Here is a 23,505-nt window from a genome sequence, read left to right on the forward strand (position 1 = left end):
GATTTGAATAAAATTTTTCATAACGTGTTTCGCTATGACTTCCCACAACTGTGCCGAGTATGGTGCAAATCGGTTGATAACCTGATATAGCTGCCATATTAACCGATCTGGGGTCTTGACTTCTTGAGCCTATAAAGGGCGCAATTCGTATTCGATTTGGCTGAAATTTTGCATGAAGTATTTTATTATGATTCTCAACAATTGCGCCGAATAAGGTTCAAATCGGTTCATAACCAGATATAGCTGTCATATAAACCGATCTGGTATCTTGACTTCTTGAGCCTCTAGAGGTCGCACTTATTATCCGATTTGCCTGAAATTTTGTAAGACGGATCCTCTCATGACCATCAACATACGTGTTTATAATGGTCTGAATCGGTCTACAGCCTGATACAGCTCCCATATAAATAGATCTCTCTATATTACTTCTTGAGCCCCCAAAGGGCCCAATTCTTATTCGAATTGGCTGACATTTTACACAGGTCTCCAACATATAATTGAATTGTGGTCCAAACCGGACCATATCTTGATATCGCTCTAATAGCAGAGCAAATCTTTTCTTATATTCTTTTTTGCCTAAGAAGAGATGCCGGGAAAATAACTCGACAAATGCGATCCATGATGGAGGGTATATAAGATTCGGTCCGGCCGAACTTAGCACGCTTTTTCTTGTTTTAAGTTCAGGTGGAAATCGTAAGAACATTTTTGTTCTGTGTATTGTAAAACAGCACAGCAGAGCATGCATGCATTTCTTAGAAGACCAAATTTCATTGAAATTTTTTCTTAAGCAATATTTCAATAAAATTCTATTTAAACAAAAAATGTCAAAGAATTGTTTTTTAAATACAAAATTTTGTAAATTTCCTTTGAAGGCAAAATTTCAATGAATCATTGCAATTAGAATAATTTTTTTCTTTCAAAGAACAAAACGTTAATGAAATTTTGTTTTTTAAGAAATTTTCATTACAATTCAAATTTTCATTGAATTTTTTTTTTTTTTTAACATCATTTTGTTAGGAATTTTTCTCTTTCAATTTCATTTCTTTAATTGCCAAATCCCTAGGAAATTAAATTTTTCGCCCCAGCACAAAATCTTGTTCATCCTTTAAGACATGGCCTTCTGTTTGTCGAGAATGTGTCAATGTTCTGTCCTCAACAGACATAAGAGCAACATTCTAAAAATATCAGATTTCAGTTGTTTTCTTTGCTTACTTATGCGCATAATTGAGTCGTTTTTGCGAGAATTATAAAATCAATGCCGTTAAGGACTCCTAAGACCCCATTTCAATGTCAAGAGTTCTATGTGAGTGTAATAGGACAAGTTTTAATGACAATCTCGGCAAAGCTTTAATAATTTCCAAAAAGTATTTCATGGCAAGAACATTTGACGACCAAACACACAGAAAGAATAATAGACTCAACATAGCCATAACCTTGCATTTGAGAAGGGCTAAATGGGTGGGGGGAAATGATTTTATGCCCTTACACACACACACAAGCACAAATTTCTAATGGACTTTCCTATGTTCCAGTCTGTTGTTGTTCATGGCGATTTAAAAGAATTTGTATTTGTCATTGTGGCAATTACCCTGCTTTGCTTTTCTAAGCTTAAAGCAAAAGCGACAGCCAAAGAGCTTTTCTTTAAAGTTACATTAAAATCAAAGAAATTGTAATGCGAGCTATAATAAGCTCTCAAGCTATTAAATGACCTTTTACGAAACGGCGTTTTTATTTCCTTTTTTTTGTGTGGTCTTATTTGAGATGAATTTTACAAGTCATAAGACTTAACCTCGATGTTAGCAGGGTCTTGAATGGCACAGCTGGCCGTTTCACCTTCATCAGTTGTATTGTGTTCTGGTTGTATTTGCTTGCCTTAGCCCAGATCTAAATTTAAGATTCACTAGCTGGCTTTCTTTTGTGGGCGTAGCAACATTTGCCAGAACATTCTATTCATTGTGGCATTCATATTTCTCTAAAAATCGTATTTGCATAAAGTGTAGTTATGATTTATATGGACAAAAAAACAGAAACTCACACACACTCACACAAAAGCTGGCGAAATTCTCAATGTCAAACTAAACCACATTTTAAGCCTTCAAAGCCTGCCACTCAAAATGATTATGAAGCAAAGCTTACGTTGACATTGTACAAAGTGACATGGCATAGCCACAGCTAGTGCCATAGTCTCTCACATACACCAACACTCACACACCCACCCACACATTTAAGGTCTATGTTGGTTGTCATCTCAACCATCATCAGTAGACTGCTGCATGTTGATGCGAACATTTTTAGTTCTTGGCTGTGTTTGTGTTGTTGTTTGTTCCCCTCAACCCAAAGCCAATGCCATGCCAAGCCATAACATTTCAACTCATCTCGACTCGAGACAACACTGTGTAGCACATTCCTTTCCCCTTCAACGCCCTCTGTCGTACTTTGCATAAAGGCCATACACACACATATACACACACACTGCCAACTCGGAAGTAAATACTTGAGGACAACGCAACTATTTCGCGTTGGCTTCTAACAGCAAAATAGCGACAAACTATTCTCACTTGCAAAGCGCGGTGGCTTGCGCGCCACAACAAACAAATCTCGAGCGATTGTCCTCGCGCACAATATCAACTCAATCTTCTAATCCTTCACAGAACAATGCTGGCAATGTAGGACAATACATGGCAACGTTATTTTATGAATGCAATTTCCATATCTAAAATCTAATCTAAAATGTGTATGTGTCTCAATACCTCCACAGTTCTGCATATAAAGATTTCATTTTGGAACAGAGGTAGAGACCACACGAATGTTTACAATTGCTAAAAATGTTCAGCAAATATTCCTTAGCGGGAAATTTTATAAAACAAATTTCCAAAAGAGAAAGACAAAATTGTAATTTTTTCCTAAAGCCTAGTACTCGGAAATATCTCCACTTGGTACACACTTCACATGATTCATGACCAAAAGGAAAGCTTCCTTAGCCTCACAGCCATGATGCCCATAGGCATTGAAGCGACGTCCACCAGACCACAACACCATATAACATTATAGGTCTGACAACTGCAGTATATACCCAGTGCATGGCACGCGGTTTAAACCCGCCAACTTTTGCCAATAGTCCTCTTGCAGGTGTATAGGGCAAGAGTTGACTTTCCTCTTTAGGCACTGTAGGCAACTTGTAACTCCTGATGAAAAGACCTACTATGACTTGCACGGGTTTACGCCTACACCACTTTCGATAGCCAATTTTGCTGAAGTATAACTCAAAGAGTGCTGGGAACCTCCCCCAAAAGCAATTGTCACGTCTTCAGCTTACGGGACCACTTTTACACCTTATTCTTCCAGAGACAATAATATATTGTTAATGGCTATATTCCAAAAAAGGGGAGACAGCACACCCTCTTGAGGTGTTCCTATGCTGACCCACCATTTAAGATCTACAGATCCCGGAGCTGTCGCAATGCATCTTTTAGCAAGTAAGTTGTTAATAAACTTTCTTACCATAGTGTTGATGATAGAGAAAGTACAGGGTATTGTGGCGGTGCTGATATCGGGGGCGACGAGGAGTGCTCCAAGAGCAGCACTGAAGGCGATTCTTGATGGGCCATATCGGTCCATGTTTTGATATAGCTGCCATATAAACCGATCTTGGGTCTTGACTGCTTCAGCCTCTAGAGGGCGCAATTCTTATCCGATTAGAATGAAATTTTGCACGACGTATTTTGCTATGACTTCCACCAACTGTGCTAAATTAGGTTCAAATCGGTCCATAACCTGATATAGCTGCCATATAAATCGATCTTGGGTCTTGACTTCTTTAGCCCGTAGAGGGCGCAATTCTTATTCGATTGGATTGAAATTTAGCACTACGTGTTTTGCTATGACTTTTAACCACTGTGCCAAGTTAGGTTCAAATCGGTTTATAACCTGATATAGCTGCCATATATACCGATCTTGGGTCTTGACTTCGTGAGCCTCTAGCGGGCGCAATTCGCATCCAATTGGTATGAAATTTTGCACGACGTGTTTTGTTATGAGTTTCAACAACTGTGATAAATCAGGTTCAAATCGGTTTATAACCTGATATAGCTGCCGATCTTGGGTCTTGACTTCCTGAGCCTCTAGAGGGCGCAATTCTTATTCGATTGGAATGAAATTTTGCACGACGTGTTTTGCTATGACTTTTAACCACTGTGCTAAGTTAGGCTGATATCGGTCAATAACCTGATAAAGCTGCCATATAAACCGATCTTGGGTCTTGACTTCTTGAGCCTCTAGAGGACGTAATTCTTATTCGATTGGAATGAAATTTTGCACAGCGTGTTTTGCTATGACTTTGAACAACTGTGCTGAATCAGGTTCAAATCGGTTTATAACCTGATATAGCTGCTATATAAACCGATCATGGGTCTTGACTTCTTGAGCCTCTAGAGGGCGCAATTCTCATTCGATTGAATTGAAATTTAGCATGACGTGTTTTATTATGATATCCAACAATTGTGCCAAGTATGGTTTAAAGCGGTCCATAACCTGATATAGCGTCCATATAAACCGATCTTGGGTCTTGACTTCTTGAGCCTCAAGAGGGCGCAATTCTCCTCCGATTTGATTGAGAATTTGCACGCGGTGTTTTGTTATGACTTTCAACTACTGTGCTAAGTATGATTCAAATCGGTACATAATCTGGTATAGCTGCCATCTAATCCGATCTGGTATATTGATTTATTGAGCCTCTAGAGGGCGCAATTCTCATCCGATTTGGCAGAAGTTTTGTACAACGGCTTTTTTCATGACCTTCAACATACGTGTCTAATATAATCTTAATCGATCTATAGCTTGATACAGCTCCTATATAAACCGATCTCCCGATTTTGCTCTGAGCCCCTACAATGTGCAGTTCTTATCCGTTTGGACTGAAATATTACACAGTGACATATTACACAGTTCGCCTATGACGCTGAAAAAATTAGAAAAAAATTTTTCAGCGGTGGCTTCCCCTTCTAATCGTGGCAACATTTGTGAGGTACTATACCTTGTAAAACTTCTCTCCAAAGAGGTGTTGCACTGCGCACGCCGTTAGGACTCGCCTATAAAAAAGAGACCCTTTGACATTGAACTTGATCTTGAATCGGATTGCACTCATTGATATGTGAGAAGTTTGCCCCTGTTCCTAAGTGGAATGTTCGCGGGCAATATTTGCAATTTTGCTTCTACAATGTTCAGCATTCAATTCATTTATAGTCCGAATCGGACTATAACTTGATATAGCTCCAATAGCATAACAGTTCTTATTCATTATTCTTGCCTAAAAAGAGATACCGTGCAAAGAACTCGATAAATGCGGTCCATGGTGGAGGGTAAATAAGATTCGGCTCGGCCGAACTAAGCACCCTCTTGATTGTATTCCCAGAGTCTAGCGTAAAATTCGCCTCAGTATACTGCCGATTTCTTACGACATGCCCTATTATAAAGCAATAGTCCCTCCGTCCGTCTGTCGAAATCTCGTTAGCGGTCGAACGCGAAGAGCTAGCCGCTTGAAATCTTGATCAGATGCTTTATACTGATGTTGGTCTTTGGGGATTACAAATGGGCCATACGGGTTTAGGTTTGGATACAGCTCTCATATAAACCGATCTACCGATTTGACTTCTTGAGCCCCTGGAAGCCCAATTTTCATCCGACATCCGACTAACAACTGTACCCCACTACTGTACAAATCGGTTAAGAGCCTGATATAGCTCCCATATAAACCGATCTCCCCATCTGACTTCTTGAGCCCCCGGAAACCTCAAAATGTTCGTCCGAACTGGCCGAAATTTTTTTCAAAGTGTTCTGTTATAATTTCTAACAACTGTACCAAGTATGGTTCAAATCGGTCAAGAACCTGACGTAGCTCCCGTATAAACCGATATCCCGATTTTACTTTTTTAGCTCCTGGAAGCTTCAATTTTCATCCGATCTAGCTGAAATTTTGGTTTATAGTGTTCTGTTGTGACTTCTAACAACTGTACCAAGTATGGTCCAAATCGGTCCAGAACCTGACATAGCTCCCATATAAACCGATATCCCGATTTGACTTCTTGAGCCCTTAAAAGCCTCAATTATTGCCCGATTATTGCACATAGTATTCTGTTATGACTTCCAACAACTGTGCGAAGTATGGTCCAAATGGGTCGAGAAAATGATATAGCTCTCATATAAACCGATCACCCGATCTGAATTCTTGAGCCCTTACAAGCAGCGCTTTTTTATTCGATTTGGGTGAAATTTTGCACATAGTGTTCTGTTATGACTGTCTACAACTGCGTCAATTGGACCGTACCAATTTGGTCTATAACCAGATGGGCTCCCATATTTTAGCAGAATCCGTGGTGGTGGTCGATAGACGCCCTCCAGCCCTGTGCCTTATAAATCAATTTTTTCTTAATGAATTGGAACATCTTTCTCCCTCTAGCAAACAATAAAACGCGTTGTACTATGACTAGTGAATGGCATTCTCTTGCTTTCCTTTGACATTTGCAAGAGAATTCGCCGATCATTAAGTTCAACTCGAAAACTCATAAACCATCATAAAATACACACATACATATGTAAACAACCCTTTCCATATTGATTGCGTTGACAACGACTTGACAACATTACTTTTTACATCTCTCACCTCTCTTCTTCCTAATCCATTTAACACTTGTTGCTCCCTTTTCTTAGTTTCTTCGAAGTTCTTCAACCGGTCGCATGCAAAATTAAGCCCCCATTTAAATATTAGTTGAAAAGTGATATAAACCAATAAAATCCGTTCAAAATTGTAATAAACCGAAAGAAAAGTGTAGTGCAACTAAGATATTAATGGATTTATTTGAAGATTACTCCGAAATTCATTGCAATTTGCCAAAGAAAGAAACTGCAAAAAAACAATTATGTTGGGCTGCGTTTTTTTCGTGTTTATGTTTTGTCGCGTGTGTGTATCCATTAGCCGTGTTGTTTTGTTTTTGTACTGAGTGAGTGAGAGAGAGAGACAGAGTTACTTAAAGTGTCATACTCTCAGAGTTGTTTTGTTTTGGTTAGTCAAGTTATTCACCAAAGAAAAATAATACGGTTTGTGTCATCATATTGCATCAATCAACATATCTAACATATTTGCAGCTCAATAAATAAGTGCAGGTAAGTGAATGTGAATGAAAAAATGCAAAAGAGGAAACACAAATGATGACAAAATCTTTATGGAAATTTCTCTTAGCACAAAATTTCAAACATTTTAATGAAATCTTAGATATAAAATTCAATTTGGGTTTGTTTGTTTGTGCCGTATAGGCTCAAAAACAGTTGAACCGATTACCTTGAAATTTTCACAAATTGTGTAGGTTGGTCTAAAAGGAAACATAGGCTATGTAATTTTTTGATATCGGAAGGGGGGCGGACCCCTTACCCTAAAATGTCAACCCAAAAATAAAAGTCGAGCGATCGCGACAATATGGGATTCAAATGAAAGGTATTCAAAAGTAGATTACGTATTTCATAATAAAAGTTGGGTCCAAGTACCTGGGGGGCCGTCCCAGCCCCAAAACCCCTAAAATAGGTTTATTTGACGATCATGACAATATGGGACTCAAATAAAAGGTATTCGGTAGTAGATTACGAATATGGTCAGGGGTAGGAATAGGCTTTATCGTTTGTTGATTTCGGAAGGGGGCAGACCCTCCACCGTTACCCCCAAAACACCACCCAAAATTAAAAGTGAACCGATCGAGACAATATGGGTATCAAATGAAAGGAATTCAAGAGTAGAGTACGAATTTCGTAATAAAAGTTGGGTCCAAATTCCAGGGGGGCCGCCCCAGCCTCAAAACCCCTTAAAACAGGTTTATTTGACGATCATGACAATATGGCACTCAAAAGGAAGATATTCGGGAGTAGATTACGAATATGGTCAGGAAGTAGGAATAGGCTTTATAGTTTGTTGATTTCGGAAGGGGGCGGACCCTCTCCCTTTACCCAAAAACAACACCCAAAATTAAAAGTGAATCGATCGGGACAATATGGGTATCAAATGAAAGGTATTCAAGAGTAGAGTACGAATTTCATAATAAAAGTTGGGTCCAAGTACCTGGGGGCCGTCACAGCCCCAAAACCCCTAAAAATAGGTTTATATGACGATCATGACAATATGGGTCTCAAATGAAAGGTATTCGGGAGTAGATTACGAATATGGTCAGGAGTAGGAGTAGGCTTTATAATTTATTGAAAACGGAAGGGGGCGGACCTTTCACCGTTTCCCCAAAAACACCACCCAATATCAAAAGTGGACCGATAAGGACAATATGGGTATCAAATGAAAAGTATGCGGGAGTAGATAACCAATCTGGCATACAAATTCATGCCGAAGTATAGGGGGTCACCTCACCCCAAAACAAAAACGCCCAAAATGGGCACATTAGCCAATCACGGATATATTGGACTCGATTTGTTTGTTCCGTATAGACTGAAAAACTGCAGAACCGATTTTCTCCAAATTTTCGCATATTGTAAAGGTTGGTCTGAAAAGAAACATAGGCTATATAATTTTTCGGTATCGGAAGGGGGACGGACCCTCCCCCTTATGCCAAAAACACAACTCAAAATCAAAAGGGGACCGATAAAGACAATATGGGTATCAAATGAAAAGTAGCGGGAGAAGAAACCGAATCAGGCAGGCAAATTCATATCGAAGTATAGGGGGTCACCCCACCCCGTACATTAGCCAATCATGGATATATGGGACTCGATTTGTTTGCTTCGTTTGGGCTAAAAACGGCAGAACCGATTTCCTCGAAATTTTCGCATATTGTGTAGGTTTGTCTGGAGGGAAACATAGGCTATATTATTTTTCGGCATCGGAAGGGGGACGGACCCTCCCCCTTATGCCAAAAACACAACCCAAAATCAAAAGTGGACCGATCGGGACATTAAAGGTATCAAATAAAAGGTATCGGAGAGTAGTATACGAATATGGTATTACAATTTAAGTCTAAGTACCCATCGGCCCGTCCCAACCCCAAACTACTCCAAACAGACATATTGGACTTTCATTTCAATATGGGGCTCAAATGAAAGGTATTCTGGAGTAGGTTTTGAATCTGTTATACAAAATCAGAACGAAGTAAAGGTGGTCACGCCACTCCTCAAAGACTCCATTAGACCCATCATGACTATATAATACTTGGCTGAACCGATTTTCTTAAAATTTTCGTAGATTGTGTACGTTTGGAGTGAAGGAAACATAGGCTATATAATTTTTAGATATCGGGTATTGGAGACCAGAAAACGAATATGGTATTAAAATTTGGTCCAAGTACCCAGCGGGCCCCCGCCATCTCCAAAACTCCTCTAAACAGATATATTCGGATTTCATGTCAATATGGGACTCAAATGAAAAGTATTAGGCAGTCGATTACAAATAAGGCATAAAACATTAGGTCCAAGTAATGGGAGGTCGCCCACCCCCATCTACCCCCAAATAAGCGTATTAGCCGACCATGGCTATATGAGACACATATGAATAATATTTGGGAGTAGTTAACGAATATGACATTAAAATATGCGTTCCAGTCTAGATGGCGCTTTTCCTCCTAAAGATATTACAAATGGGTTATTTGATCCATTATTGCAATATGGGACTCAAATGAAAGGTATTTGAGAGCAGAAAACGAATTTGATATCCAATTTTGGAGCCAAGTGTTTTGGGGTACGCCCAAAAACACCCCATAAATTGAACCCCTTTTCCGTTGGGAACGAAATTGATATCTATTTTCAGTACAAAGTGCCGGTGGCCGCCCCAGCCCCAAAACACCCTCCAAACGTTTCAAATTTACCGGACATGGCAATATGGGGCTCAAAATAAACGGATTTGGAAGTGCAGCACGAATTTGATATTCATATTTGAGTCGAAATGTCTGAGTTGCCATATCTCCCCTAATGAGCACATTACCCTAAGGAAAAACATTACCACCAGGAACCGAGAAGGGGCAAATTCTCACACATCAAAGAGTGCTTTCCGATTCAATTTTAAACTCAATGATAAGGGACCTTTTTTATAGCCGAGTCCGAACGGCGTCCCGCAGAGCGACACCTCTTTGGGGAAATTTTGTTAAATGACCATGCATGGCGTTGTATCTCCAACATTAAAGAGGGGATAAACGCTTTTTCCGATGTTGTCGCCAGGATTCACGAATTCGATATCCACGTTCAGGGGGAAGTGTCCCCACCCTAAAAACATATTAGAGAGTTAAAGAAGGCGCAGCGGAGCAGTCCCGGTTCGGCTAATTTTCTCTAAAGATAAAATTTTATTGAAAATTTCTCTAGTACGAAATGTACGAAATTCGGTGACATATGGCCACAAAGGCTTTTCGATGTGTTAGAATCATAACATTTGGTATTTTCAGATCCTAAACAATGCACTTCTTCCACACCTTTAGAAGCAAACATTTTTGGCAGGTTTCTCGTAGAAAGTTAGAGTTCATGATAACTAACCGGTACATTCATTTATCGTGGACATAAACCATTTGTTTTTCTTGTACACTTATAGGGTAAATGGAGAAAAGTGGCAACATCAAGCGGTCAATTAAGAAGATATGGCAATATTACGCAGCAATCAGCAGTGTTCGCATACTCAAAATGCATACAAATTTGCACAAATTTTTACTGAAAGTCGTTCGTTTGTAAGCAAGAGGAAGTGTGAGAGTAAACGCGTGCTAAGTTGGGCCGGGTCGAATCTTGGCTACCCACCACCATGGATTCCGCTAAAATTGTATCCTTATTACCTCAGTTTGTATTTGAATTATTTAGGTCTCAAGAAGTCAAATCGGGATATCGGTACTTGGGGGGCTTATTTCAGCATATTGACCGATTCAGATGTTAATATGATGCTGTTAGTCATAAGATCGGGGTTTTTGGGACAAATTTTAGCCAAATCAGTTGAAAATTTAGGCTTTTAAGGGCTGAAGAAGTTTGAACATTTAGGCCTCTAAGGGCTGAAGAAGTCAAATCCTGAGATCAGTTTTTATGGGGGATATATCTGTTTATAGACTGATTCGTATCATACTTTGCATGAATATTGAAAATCATAACTTAAGTCCTTGTACCAAATTTCAGCCCAATAGGATGAAAATTGAGGCCTCTAAGGGCTCAAGAAGTAAAATCCGGGGATCGGTTTATATGGGGGCTGTTTCTATTTATAGACCGATTCGGATCATACTTGACATGGATGTAAGAAGTCACAACTTAAGTATTTTTTTCAAATTTCAGCCCAATCGGATGAAAATATAGGCTTGTAAGGGCTTAAATAGTCTAGTCCCGGGGATCGGTTTATATGGGGCCTATATCTGTTTATAGACCTATTCGGATCCGATTTAACATGGATGTTGGTCGCAACTCAAGTATTTGTTTCAAATTTCAGCCAAATCGGATAAAAATTAAGACTGCCAGGGGCTTAAGAAGTCAAATCTGGAAATCGGTTTATATGGGTGCTATATCGAAATTTGAGCCGATATGGCCCATTTGCAATCTCCAGTGACCTACATTACCTTACTTACAATAGTAACTATCTGTGCAAGATTTCAAGTGGCTAGCTTTACGCGTTCGACCGCTATCGTGATTACGACAGACATTCATATCGACTTAGAATGTCGAGACGATCAAGAATATGTATACTTTACTCAATAGATCAATATGTGGAGGTGTTACAAACGGAAAGACTAGATGAGTATACCCCCATCCTATGATGGTGGGTATAAAATGGAGATATTGAGCTGAAACTTTGTGCAGTTTCTTTTTTTGCCCCTAGGCAAGTTGAGTTCAAAGATGGGCTATATCGGACTATATCTTGATATAGCCCCCATATAGACCGATATGCTGATTTAAAATCTTTGGCCCATATCGGTGCAGATTTGGATATAGCTGTCATATAGAACGATCTCTCGATTTAAGATCTTGGGCTGCTTTTTATACCTACCACCATTTAGTTATTCCGTTTGCAATGCATCGAAATATCAATTTCCGACCCTAAAAAGTATATATCTTTTGGATCGTCGTAAAATTTTAAGACGATTTATCTATGTCCGTGTGTCCGTCTGTTCTAATCACTATACACCCTTCAAAAATTAAGATATTGAGCTGATATTGAGTTGATATTTGGCACACATACGTCTTTTTCATGCACTCAGGTAAAGTTCTTGAACGGGCCAAATCGGACTATATTTAGATATAGCTGTTATATAGACCGATCTGCCGATAAAGGGTCTAAAGCCCATAAAAGCTTTATTTTTTACCTGAATTCGCTGCAATTTAAAACAGTGAGTAGTTTTAGGCTTCCCGATATCTGACCCAAATATGGTTCAGATCGGATTATATAAAGATATAGCTGCCACATAGACCAATCTGCCAAAAAGGGTCCGAAGCCTATAAAAGCTTTATTTATTACCCGATTTTGTTAAAATTTGAAACAGTGAGTTTCTTTAAGCTCGGGGACATTCAGCTTAAATATGGTTTTGATCGGAGTATAGTTAGATATAGCTGCCATATAGGCCGATCTCCCGATAAAGAGTCTGAAGCCCATGAAAGCTTTGTTTTTTAACCGATTTGGTTGAAATTTGAAACAGTGAGTTATTTTTAGCCTTCCACTATCTGACATAGATAAGGTTAAGATCGGACTATATTTGGATAAAGCTGCCATATAGACCAATATCCCGATAAAGGGTCCGATCTTCCGGTAATGGGTCTAAGCCCGGAAAAACTGCATTAATAACACGATTTCGCTGAAATTTGAAATAGTGAGTTGTCTTAATCCTTCCGACATCCGACCTGAATATGGTTGAGATCGGATTAAATTTAGACATAGTTGTCATACGGACCAATCTGCCAAAACCTTTATTTATTATCCGATTTCGTTGGAATTTGAAATAGCGGACCCTTCCCTTTAGCCTAATTTTCAGAAACGCCAGATCTCAGGGATATGTGGTGCGATTTAAGCGAAATTTTGTGTGCTCTCATATAGTACCCTAAAAATAGAAATTTTATATCCAAATTTTGGATGGGGTACCTAGGGGGGCCGCCCCACCCTAAATCTTACCAAACATATATTTAGACCAATCACGACAACATGGGACTCAAATGAATGGTATTTAGGATAAGAAAACGTATCTGATACCCAATTGTCGAACCAAGTGCTAGGGGGACCACCCCAACCCCCAAAACACCCCTAAATCGGACATATTTACCGACCATGGCAATATGGGACTCAAATGAAAGGTATTTGCGAGTGGAACACGAATCTGATATTCAAATGTGGGACCACGTTTCTGGACGTATTTGCTGACCATTCCAATATGGGTCTGTTGATATTTTCAGGACCAAGTCACTGACCGGCCGCTCCACGTCTCTTGGCCTTATCTTAGATTTCAATATTTGGCTCTTGCTAAAAAGAGTTTGCATTTTTTTTTCAAACACAATTGTATGCAACGACCCATATAAAGATATTCTCTGCTTTCTCAGCTTCATACTTGCCATGTTGCCGGAGCATCTAAAGTGAAATACACACTAAATAAAAACAGTGAATAAATTGTCGCATGAGTATGAAGTGCTTAAATGGATGGCTGCATTTCGTCCTCGTCCTTTGAAATGTGTTAAATTTTTATTTAGAATTTTTGTTATTTTTAAACGCTTTTGTTTTTTTTCTGTTGCTGTTGCTTCCACCCACCATTTGTCATTTCTAATGCGGCTTATGCGAAAGAGCCAAGGCAACGGGAAGAAACACAAAGCACAAGAAAACAAAACAAAAAAAAAGTAAACTGAGGAACACAAATTTTCTGTTTTAAATCTTCATCACTCAAGTGGGGCGGTGACCCTTGTGTCCGGAAACCTGTTCGCTGTCCTTTCTTTCTACGCGTACAACTGCTAGCGACAAAACCAAATTGTATTCTAAATGACTTTCTTTAATATTTTATTTCAAATTAACATTCTGACTTTCTGTAAAGCCTTGACTGTCCTTGCCTTGCCCCCCCCCCCCCCCCCTAAAAAAAGCAAGTAATTCCACCTCAATAATGCAAAACGAGCACAGAATCATTTAAATACCTCTTGAAGGACTCTAAACTACGAAATCCTACAAATATTTGCATATGCCAAATGGATCCAATGATAGGGGTGAGAATACCAAACAAAGCAAAAGCCATCTATGCGAGGAGAACGATTAAAGTCCCTTTGGGTATATCGCAATGTATGTGCTAAGAGATGGAAAATACAAACTTGGAACATTTTTTGAAAGAAAAAGTTGGACAAAAACAAAGCGAAAAGAAAACCGCTGTGGCTCAAATAGGTAAATGGATTTTTGAATATGTAAATCCAACATTTGCAGAGTGAGAGATGGCGAGAGCTTAGGGATAAAATTTAAATAAAACCTTTTAGGATTAGAACATATAAAAATTTTAAAAATTAAAATTTGGGTAAAGTTAGGGAAATTTGTTGATTTTAATGAATTGAACTTTTTATACTCTCCACCATAGGACTGGGGGTATACTAATTTTGTCATTGTGTTTGTAACACGTCGAAATATGCGTCTGAGACCCCATCGAGTATATATATTCTTGATCGTCGTGACATTTTATGTCGATCTAGCCATGTCCGTCCGCCCGTTCGTCTGTCTGTCGAAAGCACGCTAACTTTCGAAGGAGTAAAGCTAGCAGCTGGAAATTTGGCACAAATACTTTTTATTAGTGTAGGTCGGTTGGTATTGTAAATGGGCCATATCGGTCCATATTATATATAGCTGCCATATTAACCGATCTTGGGTCTTGATTTCTTGAGCCTCTAGAGTGCGCAATTCTTATCCGATTGCAATGAAATTTTGCACGACGTGTTTTGTTATGCTATCCAACAACTGTGCGAAGTATGGTTCTAATCGGTCCATAACCTGATATAGCTGTCATATAACCCGATCTTGGGTCTTGACTTCTCGAGCTTCCGGAGGGTGCAATTCTTATCCGATTTGAATTTTTTGCATGAAGTATTTTGCTATGATATTGAACAACTGTGCCAAGTATGGTTCAAATCGGTTCATAACCTGATATAGCTGTCATATAAACAGATATGGGGACTTGACTTCTTGAGCTTCTAGAGGGCGCAATTCCTATCCAATTTGGCTGAAATTTTGCATGACGTATTTTATTTTTACTTTAAACAACTTTGTCAAATAAGATTTATATCGGTTTATAACCAGATATAGCTGCCATATAAACCGATCTGGGATCTTGACTTCTTGAGTCTCTAGAGGTCGCAATTATTATCCGATTTGCCTGAAACTTTGTACGACTGATCCTCTCATGACCATCAACATACGTGTTTATTATGGTCTGAATCGGTCTATAGCCTGATACAGCTCCCATATAAATCAATCTCTTTATTTTACTTCTTGAGCTCCCAAAGGTCGCAATTCTTATTCGAATTGGCTGACATTTTACACAGGTCTCCAACATATAATTTAATTGTGGTTCAAACCGGACCATATCTTGATATCGCTCTAATGGCAGAGTTAATCTTTTTTTATATCCTTTTTTGCCTAAGAAGAGATGCCTGGAAAAGAAATCGACAAATGCGATCTATGGTGGAGGGTATATAAGATTCGGCACGGCCGAACTTAGCACGCTTTTACTTGTTTAAGATCCACACGTCCTCCTGTGTCTATCCCAATTTGAGGGTACAAAAGTGTACTCTTCTGCCAAAAACCAAAAAGAAAAATGTCCCGATAGAGGGTATAAATTTCATGCTCTACTCCCAAATACCTTTCATTTGTCCCCATATTGCCATGATCGGTAAATATGTATGTCAGATTTAGGGGTGTTGTGGGGGGGTGAGGTGGTCCCCCAGACACTTAGCCCTGAAAAAATATCAGCATCGTGCTTTTCTCTCAAGTACCATTTATTTAAACCTCACATTGCCACGGGTTCAAGGACAATATATGGGAGGAGGCATCCCCTAATCTTATCTCAAATACCTTTCATTCAAACCCCTTATTGCAAAAGTCCGCAGATATGTCCGGTTTAGTGTATAAGCCCTTAAAACTATCAATATCGAGCTCCATTCTCTTTTTGACCCAAATTGTCATGGTGAGCAAGTACATTCTATGTGGTACTTGTTATGGGGTTGGGATTCCAGGTTTACTCCCAAATACCTTTCATTTGAAACCCATGTTTTTATAGTCGGCAAACATGTCTGGTTTGGGGGGTGTTTTGGGGGATGGGGCGGCCACTCAGTGACTTGGCTTTGAAAATATATATCAGATTCGTGTTCTACTCTAAAATACTTCTTATTTGAGCCTCATATTGCAATGGTCAGCAAATACTACCTATTTTGGTGGTGTTATGGGGGTGGGGTAGCCCCATAAACACTTTTTCGCACCATTGATATCAGATTCACTCTTTACTTCCAAAGACCTTTCATTTGAGCCCCATATTGCTATGGTCGTAAATTTGTCCCCTTTGGGGGATGTTTTTGGCGAGAGGCGGCCCCCCAAACACTTGGCCTCATATTTGGATATCTGATTCGTATTCTACATCCAAATACCTTTTATTTAAGCCCCATATTGCCATGGTCAGTAAATAAGTCCTGTTTGGGGGTGTTTCGGGGAAGGGGTGGACCCCCAGAAACGTGATCCCACATTTGGATATCAAATTCGTATTCTACTCGCAAATACCTTTCATTTGAGTCCCATATTGCCATGGTCGGTAAATATGTCCGATTTAGGGGTGTTTTGGGGGTTGGGGTGGTCCCCCTAGCACTTGGTTCGACAAATGGATGTCAGATACGTTTTCTTATCCTAAATACCTTTCATTTGAGTCCCATATTGTCGTGATTCGACTTAATATATGTTTGGTAGGTTTAAGGGTGGGGCGGCCCCCTAGGTACCCCATCCGCAATTTGGATACCAAATTTTTATTTTTAGGTTACCATATGAGAGCACGCAAAATTTCGCTTATATCGCACCACCCATCTTCGAGATCTGGCGTTTCGGAAAATTAGGGTAAGGGGGAGGGTCCGCTTCCCCTTCAGATATCAACAAGGTAGTACCTATTTTCCCCACGGGATCATTATGCACCATCTGTAAAGATTTCAAGAAAAATCAGTTCAGCCGTTTTTCTGAGTCTATAAGGAATACACACACAAACAAACAAACACAAATTGATTTTTATGCATACGATTTTTAGAATGGGGAGTGCACACACACACTTACTCTAGCAACCATAAACCCACAAACATTTTTCATAATTTTGGAGGAGTGTTTGTCCCCGCATACAACAATCTTCTGGAAGATTTTTAAGCAATTGTTTTTCCATATAAGTCAGGAAACACTTTTCTACGTTTTCTTTGGGCAATACATTGCGTGTGCAGAAGTTTTAGCATACCTCTGCGACGATTCTCTTGCAACCCATTGCGTTATAATCGTCTGTATGACTCGTGAAACACGCTTCTAGTTTATCATTGGACAATACTTTGCATGTGCGGAAGTTGTAGCAACTTTACGCGATGATTCTCTTACAACCCATTGCGTTATAATCTTCCTTATGATTCGTGAAACATTCTTCTAGGTTATCATTGGGCAATTCATTGTGTGTGCAGAAGTTTTAGCAAACCTTTGCGACGATTCTCTTGCAACCCATTGCGTTATAATCTTCCGTATGACTCGTGAAAAATGCTTCTAGGTTATCATTGGGCAATCCATTGCGTGGGCGAAAGTTATAGCAACTCTTCGCCACGATAATTGGACAACTGATTGCGTTATACTCGCATAGAAGATTTGTTTACTAATCAGCTAAGTTAACTTTTCGCGATTGTTTTCATTTGCAAGCCTGGTGCGTTTAGGACTTGTATTGAATTATGTTACTCGATGTTTTGTTTTGAGTGGACAACCTCCACTACACCAAATAGAATTCGCAATTGGCTTATATGACGATTGGTACTTAGTAAGGTGAACATGACGAGTAATAGATATTTGTTTTAAGTTTTTTTTTCGTAGTTGTTACGTTTTCGATGAACAACTAATCTTGATATGCATTGTTAGATCTTCTAAGTGAATAATGCGCAACTATTTTAGAGCAATATTTAATATGTTTTCCAAAACACTTATTTGTTACTCATCCAGGAGAGTAATGCACAACTCTTCTAGAAGAGTATTTTCTTGATCTTCTAAAACACTCATTTGTTACTCGCCCACACGATTCTTGCGCGATTAAGATCTTCCATGGCTCTTCCGAAAGATTCGCAGAACTCTTTTTCCGAACATTCGTCTTGATGACACAACTGGGAATCGTCTACTACTCTAAGTCAAGCTCGTCCGCGATCGTAACCGTATATAAACCTGACCTTTTGATCTCATAAAATCGGAATTTAGTTATATATAGCCGATATACAGACTGATCTCCAGACTTAAAGCCTTGTGGCGATAAATTGGTAATTTTCCATCCGATGTCGAGGAAATTTGGCACAGTAATATCTGGTAGACCCCTACCCATTATTTTCAATTGTGGTTCACATCGGACCATATTTTCCATATAGACCGATCTCCCTATCTCCCGATATAGGGTATTAAGGCCATAAAAGATCCATTTATTACTCGATTTCGATGAAATTTGGCAAAGTGAGTTTTGGTAGACCCCTACCCATTCTTATTAAATGTGGTGCAGATAGGATCTTATTTGGATATAGCTGTCATATAGACCGATCTGCCGATATTGGGTATTGAGCCTATAAAAGGAGAATTTTTCGAAGAAATTTGAAACAGTGAGGTTCGGTACTCTTACACTTTACACTTTTTTTTGAATATCGTCAAGATCGGACCATATTTGGATATAGCTGCTATGTAGAACGATCGGAACGAAATTGAAACATTTTTCATCCGTTTTCAAAACTATTCCAAGGTAGCTTTACCCTTAGAAAAGTTGTGCCCCCCCCAGAATTTTAAAAATTTCATTAAAAGCAACCTCGAATAAGAAAAGCCTAAGCTAGGAATCCCGTGCTACTTACAAAATTCTTAACTGTTTTCCATACCACCCCTAAGTTGGTCCATATCTGGTATTGTGTCCCCACCTAAGTGCCGGTGTGTGCTAGCGGTGAAGTCGGGCATGACATAGAAAATGCTCCAATGTCTCATCATCCTCTCCACATGCCCTACATATGCCATCACATGCCGCATTGATTTTGCATAAGTGAGCTCGTAGTCCTATGTGTCCCGTTATGATACCTTAAGCTATACTGACCTCCAGCTTACTTCCTTTCTGTAGCAGCCTCGTCTTCTCACGTTCTGGATCTCTCCATAGAATTTTCACCGTCCTACCGACCGTTTCGCTGCTCCACAGGGTTACATGCGCATTTGTCGCCCATGACCTTAACTAGGACTGCGTCTTTCTTAAAAGTTTCGGTTTAACGAAGTTAGCTGACGGTAATCCTCTGGTCTTCACTGGCACATTGTTTGCTATTTTATTCTCCTTTACTCCGCTGTGGCCCGTCGCCCAAACGATGCAGATTGTGCCATCCTCAGGGAAGGCGTTAATGTCCTCTTGCATTCCAATACTGTTTGTGACCTTGCCGTCTTGGTTATTAAGCCCTGATGGCCAGTTGACTGTCCGTAAAGATGTTCACACTCGACGTCCTCGCATGCGCACCACATCATATAATCAGGCAGTCGAAAACACAATGTGGATCGTGCACCTTATCACCCTATGCATTCTGTGATCGCCCTAGTCTCTGCCTCCAGGATCGTATTGTAATCAGGCAGTCGAAAACACAATGTGGATCGTGCCGTCCTCAGTGAAGGCGTTAATCTCCTTCTAACATTCCAAGACTGTTTATAACCTTGCCGTCTTGGATGGTAATGCTCCGATGGCCAGTTGACTGTCCGTAAAGACGTTTACACTCGGTGTCCTCGCGTGCCCACCACACCACCTCATGCATTTCGAGATCGCCCGGGTCTCTGCCTTCAGCATCGTATTATAATCAGGCAGTCGAAAACATATCTCAGTGCCTTGGGTTCTCAGGGGCTAAGATCTGTCCCCAGGCCCACTGTGTCCTCTAGCTTTGATCCATCTGTGCACCATGATCTCCCAGATGACAATACCAGAGTTCCGTCAATCCAAGACTGTGCTTCTCCCAGCAGTGTCTCGCACTCGAGCTCACCTCAGGTATCCGCTCGGAAACCTCTTCGAAGCCATCCCGGTTTCCTATCGTCGCCTCGATTATACCTCGATAGTAGTACCAGCTCCATCTATCTGTGCACCATGATCTCCCAGATGGCAATACCAGAGTTCCGTCAATCCAAGACTGTGCTTCTCCCAGCAGTGTCTCGCACTCAAGCTCACCTCAGGTATCCGCTCGGAAACCTCTTCGAAGCCATCCCGGTTTCCTATCGTCGCCTCGATTATACCTCGATGGTAGTACCTGCTCTTTACTTCTATCCATCCTCCCATCGCCTTAAGTCTCATATCATCCCTTAATTTGTATGTCAATGGGTCGGATATCTAGAATAGTCTCCAGTGCCCTAGTGGACGTGGTCCTCTTCGCCTTGCCCACGCCAAGACAACATGTTTTCTAAATCCTTACGTTGTACTTTTTCTCCATCGCAGTCCATCGAACTACTGAGGCGTAGGGAAGTATTGATCTAATCAGGCTCTTGCAGAGCCAGTGGACTATCCTCAGATTCAGGCCCCATTGAGACCCATTGAGACGTGGTAAGTTTATAATCAGGCAGTTGAAAACATATCTCAGTCCCTTGGGTTCTCAGGGGCTGAGATTTGTCCCCAGGCCCACTGTGTCCTCTAGCTTTGATCCATCTGTGCACCATGATCTCCCAGATGACAATACCAGAGGTCCGTCAATCCAGACTGTGGTTCTGGCTCGATTGCAGTGTCTCGCAATCGAGCTCTAGTGTCACCTCAGGTATCCGCTCGGAAACCTCTTCGAAGCCATCCCGGTTTCCTATCGTCGCCTCGATTATACCTCGATGGTAGTACCTGCTCTTTACTTCTATCCATCCTCCCATCGCCTTAAGTCTCATATCATCCCTTAATTTGTATGTCAATGGGTCGGATATCTAGAATAGTCTCCAGTGCCCTAGTGGACGTGGTCCTCATCGCCTTGCCCACGCCAAGACAGCATGTTTTTTAAATCCTTACGTTCTCCATCACAGTCCACCAAACTACTGAGGCGTAGGGAAGTATTGATCTAATCAGGCTCTTGTTGAGCCAGTAGACCATGCTCAGATTGTGGCCCCATTAAGACCCATCTATATAGCTCCCAATATCTCTGAGCTGTCTCAGTACACTCTTAAATGTGATACCTTCTGAGGCCTTAGTGGTCCTCATCGCCTTGCCTACGCCAAGAAAACATGTTTTCTGAATCTTTTTATACCCACCACCGAAGGATGGGGGTATACTCATTTTCATACCCACCACCGAAGGATGGGGGTATATTCATTTTGTCATTCCGTTTGCAACACATCGAAATATCCATTTCCGACCCTATAAAGTATATATATTCTTGATCAGCGTAAAAATCTAAGACGATCTAGACATGTCCGTCCGTCTGTCTGTTGAAATCACGCTACAGTCTTTAAAAATAGAGATATTGAGCTGAAATTTTGCACAGGTTCTTTTTTTGTTCATAAGCAGGTTAAGTTCGAAGATGGGCAATATCGGACTATATCTTCATATAGCCCCCATATAGACAGATTCGCCAATTTAGGGTCTTAGGCCCATAAAAGCCACATTTATTATCCGATTTTGCTGAAATTTGGAACAGTGAGTTGTGTTAGGCCCCTCGACATTCTTCGTCAATTTGGCTCAGATCGGTCCAGATTTGGATATAGCTGCCATATAGACCGATCCTCCGATTTAGGGTCTAAGGCCCATAAAAGCCACATTTATTATCCGATTTCGCTGAAATTCGGGACAGTGAATTGTGTTAGGCCCATCGACATCCTTCGTTAAATTGGCCCAGATCGGTTCAGATTTGGATATAGCTGCCATATTGACCGATCCTCCGGTTTAGTGTCTAAGGCCCATAAAAGCCACATTTATTATCCGATTTCGCTGAAATTCGGGACAGTGAATTGTGTAGAGCCCATCAACATCCTTCGTTAATTTGGCTCAGATCGGTCCAGATTTGGATATAGCTGCCATATAGATCGATCCTCCGATTTATGGTGTAAGGCCCATAAAAGCCACATTCATTATCCGATTTTGCTAACATTTGGGACAGTGAGTTGTGTTAGGCCCTTTGACATATTTCATCAATTTGGTCCAGATCGGTTCAGATTTGGATATAGCTGCCATATAGACCGATTTCCTGATTTAAGGTTTTGGGCCCATAAAATGCTCATTTATTGTCCGATGTCGCCGAAATTTGGAACAGTGAGTTAGGTTAAGCCCCTTGACATACTTCTGCAATATCGCACAGATCGGTCCAGATTTTGATATAGTTGCCATATAGACCGATATCTAGGTTTTAGGTTTTGGGGCCATAAAAGACGCATTTATTGTCCGATGTCGCTGAAATTTTGAGACAGTGAGTTTGGTTATGCTCTTCGACGTCCTTCTTCAATTTTGCCCAGATCGGTCCAGATTTGAATATAGCTGCCATGTAGACCGATCTCTGGATTTAAGGTTAAGGGCCCATAAAAGAGGCATTTATTGTCCGATTTCGCCGAAATTTGGGACAGTGCTTTGTGTTAGGCTGTTCGACATGTTTATGCAACTTGGCCCAAAGCGGTCCAGATTTGGATATAGCTGCCATGTGGACCGATATCTCGATTTTAAGTCTTGGCCCCATAAAAGGCGCATTTATAATCCGATTTCACTGAAATTTGACACAGTGATTTATGTTCGGCTTTTCGACATCCATGTCGTATATAGTTCAGATCGTATGAGGTATATGAGTATAAGGTATAACATTTTCACCGAATTTTGATGAAAGTTGGTTTACATATATACCCGAGGTGGTGGGTATCCAAAGTTCGGCCCGGCCGAACTTAACGCCTTTTTACTTGTCTACGCCAAGACAACATGTTTTCTGAATCTTATTATATCCTTACGTTGTACTTTTTTCTCCATCGCAATCCACCAAACTACTGAGGCGTAGGGAAGTATTGATCTTATAACGCTCTTGTAGAGCCAGTGGACTATCCTCAGATTCAGGCCCGTCTATATAGCTCTCAATATCTGTGAGCCTTCTCAGTACGCTCCTGAATGTGACACCTCCAGTTCAATTCCCTGTCCAAGTTCACTCCTAAGTATTTGGCCTTGTCAGATATCGCAATCGTTCTATTGAGGAAACATGGTGCATCGAATTGCCCCACCTTCGTCTTGCAGTGTTCTCTGAGATTTCAGTGTTCTCCGAGATTTCAGTGTTCTCTGAGATTTCAGTGTTCTCTGAGATTTCAGTGTTCCCTGAGTTTCAGTGTTCTCTGAGATTTCAGTGTTCTCTGAGATTTCTGTG

At 40.4% G+C, this 23,505-nt stretch overlaps 1 protein-coding gene across 1 annotated transcript in view; it reads left to right on the plus strand.

The window, feature by feature from the left end:
• Positions 1-23,505, plus strand: part of LOC106090330 (octopamine receptor beta-2R) — a 578,458-nt gene that overhangs the window by 38,730 nt on the left and 516,223 nt on the right. The window lies entirely within an intron of this gene.

The sequence above is a fragment of the Stomoxys calcitrans genome, chromosome 2 (assembly GCF_963082655.1).
Source record: "Stomoxys calcitrans chromosome 2, idStoCalc2.1, whole genome shotgun sequence".
NCBI lineage: Eukaryota > Metazoa > Arthropoda > Insecta > Diptera > Muscidae > Stomoxys > Stomoxys calcitrans.